The 8510-nt window shown below is 42.3% G+C and overlaps 1 non-coding gene across 1 annotated transcript; it reads right to left on the bottom strand.

Annotated features, from left to right (window-relative positions):
• Positions 1–227: 227 nt before the first annotated feature.
• LOC148790368 (small nucleolar RNA R71) lies at positions 228–334 on the bottom strand. Its single transcript, XR_016079005.1, has one exon. It is a non-coding gene; the product is annotated as a small nucleolar RNA R71 (small nucleolar RNA).
• Positions 335–8510: the final 8176 nt, after the last annotated feature.

The raw sequence follows: 8510 nt of genomic DNA, 5'->3' as shown, positions 1-8510 counted from the left end.
TTCCAGGAGAGGACCCTCATAAGCATCTAAAGGAATTCCATGTTGTCTATGCAAGCATGAAGTCCCAAGGTATAACCGAGGACCAGGTAAAACTCTTAGCCTTTCCATTTACTTTAAGAGATAAAGCAAATGATTGGTTGTATATTATCCCTCCCAGTTCAGTACGCACATGGGATGAAATGAATAGGATATTTTTAGATAAATATTTTCCTGCGTCCCGGGCTGCAAATATAAGAAAAGAAATATGTGGAGTTTGGCAGTTTGGTGGTGAGACATTATATGAATATTGGGAAAGGTTTAAGCAACTTGTTGCTAGTTGTCCCCACCACCAAATTCCTGAACAATTGTTAATCCAATACTTCTATGAAGGGCTTCATCCCATGGATAGAAGTATGGTCGATGCAGCCAGTGGAGGAGCTCTAGTGAACAAGACACCTGAAGCGGTCAAGGAATTAATCTTCAATATGGCAAAAAATTCTCAGCAATTTGGTACAAGGACAGAAGGTACCATTAGAAGGGTTAACGAGGTAAGCCATGCAAATTTAGAAAACCAGATTTCTGATTTAACTGCCTTGGTTAAGCAGCTCGCAGCATGACAGTTACAAACTGCCAGGGTGTGTGGTATCTGTTCGATCCCTAGACATCCTACGGACATGTGTCCATCACTACAAGATGGCCCAATGCCGTGGGAGGATTCCCGAGCCAGCCTCAACGAAAGTATGATCCTTACTCCAATCATTACAATCCGGGGTGGAGAGATCATCCAAACTTTAGCTACGGGACCCAAGGAGGACAGCAGAAATATCAGCCCCAATTTTTCAGTCGACAGCCCCAGTTTTCAACACCCATCATAGCGCAAGGCCAACCCTCGAATTCAGGTATGTCTTTGGATGAAATAGTTAAGGCTCTAGCTACTAATACTCAGCAATTTTAGCAGGAAACGAGAGCTAGCATTCAGAATTTGGGGAACCAAATTAGCCAACTTGCCACTTCCATCAGCAAGTTGGAGGCACAGAACTCCAGGAAACTACCCTCACAAACGGTAGTTAATCCGAAAGAGAATGCAAGTGCGGTGGTGTTGAGAAGCGGAAGAGAGTTGCAGTCCCAACCAAGTTCACCATCGAAGGCAGCCAAGGAAGAGGAAGGACAAGGGTCAAACGACAGCCCCATTGAGGTAAAATCGGACCCCCTCTCCCTAAGGTTACTAATGTTGTACCACCTTTTCCTAGCAGATTGGCCAATTCAAAGAAAGAGGAATATGAACAAGAAGTGTTAGAGACCTTCAGGAAGGTGGAGATCAACATTCCCTTGCTAGATGCAATAAAACAAATCCCTAAATATGCAAAATTTTTGAAAGAGTTATGCACTAACAAGAGGAGGCTACGAATTGATGAAAAAGTAAGAGTGGGAGAGAATGTTTCAGCCATGATCAAGAGGACCCTGCTAGAAAAGCATGCCGATCCAAGTATGTTTACCCTACCCTGTGTGATTGGTAATAAACGAATCGAGCATGCCATGCTAGACTTAGGTGCATCTATTAATGTCATGCTATACTCGATTTATTGTGCATTGAGACTAGGTCCTTTAAAAGAGACTAGAGTTGTTATTCAATTGGCTGATCGTTCTAATGCATACCCAGAAGGGATTGTTGAGGATGTATTAGTGCAGGTTAATGATTTGATATTTCCAGCTGATTTTTACATCCTGAAGATGGAAGAAGACACAGCCATGAGTTCAGCCCCACTTCTATTAGGTCATCCATTCATGAAAACGGCAAAGACCAAAATAGATGTGGATGAGGGTACCCTCTCCGTCGAGTTTGATGGAGAGATTGTAAAATTTAATATTTTTGATGCAATGAAATATCCTAGTGAGTGTCATTCAATCTGCTCTATTGATACTATCGATTCGATTGTGTAGGAAGTCTTTGGAGAGGAGGACATGGATGATGAGCTAGAATATAAGGCATAATCGGATAGGGAGGAGGAGATCGATGCATCCTATGATACTCCGGAACCTAAACAGGAGGTAAGGACTTCTGATGTTCAATCAAAGGTTTCTCACACAAGGCTGCTGCCCTCTGTTTTGCAGGCTCCGGAGCTGGAACTAAAGACCCTACCTGATCACCTAAAATATGCCTACTTGGGCGAAAAAGAGACACTGCCTGTGATCATTGCAAAAGGGTTGACTTAGGAGCAAGAGGAGAGGCTCATCAAAGTCCTAAAGGACCATAAGGAGGTGATTGGTTGGACCCTAGCCGACATAAAAGGGGTTAGCCCCTCAATTTGCATGCATAGGATCCTTTTGGAAGATGATGCCAAACCGGTTAGAGAACCACAAAGGAAACTCAACCCGGTAATGAAAGAGGTAGTAATGAAAGAGGTGCTTAAACTGTTAGATGAAGGGATAATTTATCCAATTTCAGACAGCAAATGGGTAAGTCCTATTCATGTTGTGCCTAAGAAAACTGGGATGAGTGTAGTAAAAAATAAAAATAATGAATTAATTCCCATGAGGGTACAAGGTGGCTGGCGAATGGTAATAGATTTTCGAAAACTCAACTTGGCCACTCGAAAGGACCATTTTCCCCTACCCTTCATTGATCAGATGCTAGAGAGGCTGGCAGCTAAGGCTTTCTTCTATTTTCTCGATGGATTCTCTGGGTATTATCAGATTGTTATTGCGCAGGAGGACCAAGAGAAAACGACATTCACTTGTCCATTCGGCACCTTCGCCTACAGACGAATGCCCTTTGGTTTGTGTAACGCTCCGGGCACTTTTCAAAGATGCATGATGAGCATATTTTCTGATTTTATTGAAAAATGCATTGAAGTGTTCATGGATGATTTTACTGTTTATGGTGATTCGTTTGATGATTGTTTGAATAGTTTAAGTAAAATTCTGAATAGGTGTGTGGAAACAAATCTTGTCTTAAACTATGAAAAATGTCATTTTATGGTGAAGGAGGGTATTGTGTTGGGACATGTAGTTTCAGCCAGAGGAATAGAAGTCGACAAGGCAAAAATTGATTTGATTGTGAGTTTACCTTACCCTACAAATGTTAGGGAGGTTCATTCTTTTCTTAGACATGCAGGCTTTTATCGCAGGTTCATCAAAGATTTTTCAAAAATTGCCCTGCCATTGTCCAGTTTGCTACAAAAAGATATGCCTTTCGATTTTGATGATGAGTGCAAGGAAGCTTTTAACAAGCTTAAAAATTTATTAACCATTGCACCCATCATTCAACCACCCGATTGGAACTTGCCCTTTGAGATCATGACAGATGCAAGTAATTATGCAGTAGGGGTTGTTCTAGGGTAGCGAATAAATGGGAAGAGCCATGTCATTCACTATGCTTCCAAAACGTTGAATGCTGCACAGGGCAATTACACAATCACTGAAAAAGAGCTATTAGCTATTGTGTTTGCTTTAGACAAATTTAGGTCATATTTGCTTGGCTCTAAAGTGATTGTTTTTTCTGACCATGCAGCTTTGAGATACCTACTAGCGAAGAAGGAGTCGAAACTGAGGCTGATAAGGTGGATACTCTTGCTCCAAGAGTTCGATCTAGAAATCAAGGATCGAAGGGGAGCTGAAAATTCAGTGGCTGATCCCCTGAGTAGGTTGGTGAAAGACGAGGACTCCTCTCCCATTTGTGAGTTGTTTCCTGATGAGCAGTTGTTCCACATGAGAAGTATGACTCCATGGTATGCTGACATTGTGAATTACTTGGTCACGGGAATTTTGCCTAATGACCTTAGCAGATCCATAAAGAATAAAATCAGGTATGAGGCGAAATATTATGTATGGGATGAACCCTACCTATGGAAATTTTGTTCTGACCAAATGATTAGGAGATGTGTCCCTGAGGAAGAGCAGATGTCGATTCTAAGGTTTTGTCATAATTATGCTTGTGGGGGCCATTTTGGGCCAAAGAGGACTGCTCGAAAAGTCTTGGATAGTGGGCTGTATTGGGCCACCCTATTTAGAGATGCCTACTTGTTTTGTAAAAACTGTGAAAGATGTCAACAAACAGGTACACTATCTTGCAGGAATGAGATGCCCCAAACCCCCATTCTTATATGTGAAATATTTGATGTTTGGGGCATTGATTTCATGGGACCCTTTCCCCCCTCTTGTGGTTTTTCTTACATACTTTTGGCAGTCGATTATGTCTCAAAATGGGTGGAAGCCAAAGCCACCAAAACTGATGATTCTAAATGTATTGTAGGGTTTATAAAGTCTAACATCTTCAGTAGGTTTGGCATTCCTCAAGCCATCATAAGTGATCAAGGGACCCATTTTTGCAATAGAACAGTTGAAGCCTTGTTGAGAAGATATGGGGTGCATCACAGAATTGTCACTGCTTATCATCCCCAGACTAACGGGCAAGCTGAAATTTCCAATAGAGAGGTAAAGTCCATCTTGGAAAAGACGGTGAATCTAGGAAGGAAGGATTGGAACCTACGTCTAGATGATGCTCTCTAGGCATATCGGACAGCTTACAAGACCCCAATAGGTATGTCCCCTTATAGATTAATTTTTGGCAAATCTTGCCACTTGCCGGTGGAAGTTGAACATAAGGCCTATTGGGCAATCAAGCAATGCAACATGAATATGGAAGAAGCAGGGAAGGAAAGGAAGCTCCAGTTGCAAGAGCTGGAAGAGTTGAGGTTAGAGGCATACGAGAATTCAAGAATCTACAAAGAAAAGACCAAATCGTTCCATGACAATGCACTCTTAAGAAAACAATTTAAAATTGGACAAAAGGTCTTATTGTATAATTCTCGACTTCAACTCATGCCAGGTAAGCTACGTTCCAGGTGGATGGGTCCGTTTACTGTGACTAATGTTTTTCCCTATAGTGCAGTAGAGATCAAAAGTCTCGACACAGGTATGATCTTCAAGGTGAATGGACATCGATTGAAGTTGTTCCATGAGGATGCAAATGTCCCCTCTATGGTAGACATCTCGTTGGACATTCCACGGTATTCATTGGATTAAAGGAGCAAAAAGAGGACGTCGAGCATAACGACGTTAAACAATTGCGCTTCTGGGAGGCAACCCATTATGTTTAGTTAATTTTGTTATTTGGTTTTGATATTTGTGTTTAGCAGGAACCTCAAAAAGTGAACAGGGAAGTACCCCCAAATCCTTCTACTTTATGCATAATCACATACATTGGGGACAATGTATAACTTAAGTGTAGGGGGGATTAGGGAAATCTGATGGAAATTTGGGATACCTTACCGTCTTGAAATTTCTGCTCCCGAAAACTTATCCTTGAACGATTTCAACTTATCAGGAATCATGTGCTTAGGCTGAATAGATAAGATAAGATGCAAGCATGACTAACTGAATCTTTCTTTGCTGCATATGGTACCTCATGATTTTAATCGATCAATAGGCAAGATGCATAAGGGTTTGATTGATTTTCACATAATTATCTGTCAAACATGGGTTGATTATTCTAGAACTTGCTGTGTTAGGCATATAGAGACCACGATCAATGAATTCATGGATTAGGCGTGAAACCCTATGATTCTTGAAAAAAAAAAAAAAAAAGGAGTTGTGACTAATGTGAGATGGAGCATAAAATGCACTCACATCTAGAAACGAAAACAAGTGTGAGATGTGAAGGGATGAGAGATCCATCCTATGGACGCCCAAAGATTGCGGAATAAGGGGCGAATTTCAAAAATTTTATCTCTCCCTTCAACTGGGAATCGTATTCCCCATTTAGAAAATCATATTTTCAAGGATCAATCTTGAACCGTAAACTGAACCAGATCTGAACCAAAAGGAGTGGGAGAGGATTATACCTGATACGGAGAAATACTATCTCCCAATGGAGGTGTTCACGCCCAAGGAAGGATCCAAAATCTGCTCCCACTGAAGATGGCGCAGTGCAGGGTGGAGCAGAATCAGCAACGTTCTTCAAAAGAACTTGATCCTTCATAAGGATCAACTGGACGACTTGAGTACAGCTCCAACCAATCTTTTCACAAAAGATTGAAATCAAGATCCAATCTTGATTGCTCCCAAGAACTGGAGATCGAACTGAAGGAATGGCAAAAGCAGGAAGGTGGCGGCAGGAGAGAATTCGCAGTATGCAGGAAATCTCTCAATCTCTCTTTCTTTAAGAGAAGAATGCTGTTGATGATGTAAAAGGCTGCCGCCCCCTTCCCCTTTTATAATCTCAAAGGGATCAGCTCCTAATCAGATTAGGAGTTGCTAATCCAAATCATATTTGGGTTCGAAGTCCCTTAGTGATAAGGGATAATCCTTATCTTATCTGCAAATCAGATCAGCTGTCTCCTAATCTAATTAGGAGGTTTCCAGATCTAAATCTTATTTAGATCTTGGACTCTCTGAGTGGATAGGGTCTAAGCCCAATCCTTTTAGCTGACCCACTTCAGAATTCGCCCCCTTTAAATGACTGATCAAATCAGCCCAGTTCGAAATGGGCTTAAGGCCCATTAAGGTTATGTACTGAAAAAACCTTCCAAATTGCTGCCCAGTTGGGCTTCCTTGTATGGCGTGGGACCCAAGCATTGATCTACACATCAGCCACATGGGTTCAGCCCAGCCTTTGTTACAAGGCCTGGCCGAATGCACTGCTGAAGACAGTGTACCCCCTGAAACCCATCAAATGAGCTCTATGGGCCCAACACTTACACTAAGTGGTCCCTAGGCCAAGCCACCTTGTAACACCCAGGGACTGTGGGCAGATGCAAGATTAGCCCATCAGGCATTATCCTCAATGGTCTTACACTTAACCTCTCAGCCCATAATGATCATACACTGCCCGACAAGAGAGGACCTCTCCCTCAGCTGCAAGGAACAGTGTTGCACTCTCCACTTATATGGATCCCGGGAATTAAAACCTTCTTGCAAACAATTTAGAAACCATACATATATACTTTTATATCTTATATAAAATATATTTTGCAAAACAAATCTCAACGGTTGAAATCGGCTGCCGGCAGTCTTGGTTTCCATCAGTGAGAGTGCATCCCCGATCATTACCTTTGTCCGACAAAGGGGCTGATCCTGTCACTATGATCACCCACTCAGATGAATTCTCGGACTGTCCCAACATACCCAGGTTTTGACCCCCGCTAAGGATCTCACTGATTGGTACATCAAAGACAGCCCAATCCGACACCTAGTGTAGTATCATAATCGAGTCTAGGGGTTGGGTGTAACTTTCTAGTTTTGCCCATCAATCTCCAAGGTCCAGGGCAATACTGGAAATCTGGTCCAGTTCAAAGATTCAATTAATCCTACACTGTATGTGCCTAGGGTCTCACCCTGGCAGCTGAGACAGGCCACCCCAACCGACTTGGTGGCACCACAGTGTCAGCCTTGTCAGGATAGGTCTCCCCAGACCGACCCACCGGCTGTGAACATTCTAAACTAACACGAGTCTCATTAAGTGTCCAGTTTAAGGGTATTACACAGAAACATACCAAGGGAACATGAATCAAATATGTATCTTTATTCATTTACAATAAACTCATAAAGTACATCATTCTGATTGAAGCTAAGGGCATACAAAACTGTCTAACAAGATGGAGCATAAAATGCACTCACATCTTGAAAAGAAGGCAAGGGTGAGATGGAGCATAAAATGCACTCACCCTAGAACCCCAACCCCATTCTCACCTACAGATCCTAGGAATTCACACTAAGTGGTGGAGATGTGATACATAGCAAGCTTATGGCAATAAGCACACCTTGTTTTGATTCAAAAAAAAGTAATTGCATCTGGTTGAATAGGTTTGTTAAAAGCAATGAGCACCCGTGCAGTCCAAGGAGTTTCAGCCCTGGAAGGCTTGCCTCCTTGACTATCGATTTAACTTGGGACCATGAGGAATGATGATTTGCGATCACTCTTGGACAAGAAAAAGGGGAGAAAGAGATGAAAAGGGAAAGGTTACCAAGATTGGACTGAAGCATGCATTGGACAAGGCCTCGTGGAGAGGAAAAGAAGAGAGATTCATTAGTTAGGTTCTCCTGTTTTGCTTGAATTTTGCCTTGCCCGAGGACGGGCAAAGTTTAAGTGTGGGGGGATTTGATGAGACTTAGAAAAACCTTATTTTGTCCCCTTAATTTCATCCTTTTACACTACTTTAGCACTTAAATGCACTCATTACTCTTGTATTTCGATTCAGGGCAACAAAGAAGGCAATTGGAAGGAAACAGGCCAATTCGGGTGATTTTGCACAGTTTCAGCGACAGTTAGTGATCTGGGGCTAACTCACAGTTCCGGACTCCGAATTGGGCAATTCAAGAAGCATTAGAAAGAAGAAACAAAGGCCCACAACTTTATCATTTTGGGTTTGACTGATTCGGCCCACATCGAGTACAAAACTGGGCCCAAAGTTGGAGCAAATTCGCAGCCAGACCCATTTAACAGCTGAAGCCCAACTCACAGAAGAACCCGGAAGCAGCCCAAGTAGCAGAGAAGCCCAACTCGGATGCAAGAATCTAGAGTCCTAATTCGA

Source organism: Nelumbo nucifera, chromosome 7, assembly GCF_055504915.1.
Source record: "Nelumbo nucifera cultivar China Antique chromosome 7, China Antique-T2T, whole genome shotgun sequence".
In the NCBI taxonomy this organism is placed as follows: Eukaryota; Viridiplantae; Streptophyta; class Magnoliopsida; order Proteales; family Nelumbonaceae; genus Nelumbo; species Nelumbo nucifera.
This window is presented reverse-complemented; position numbering and strand designations above follow the sequence as displayed.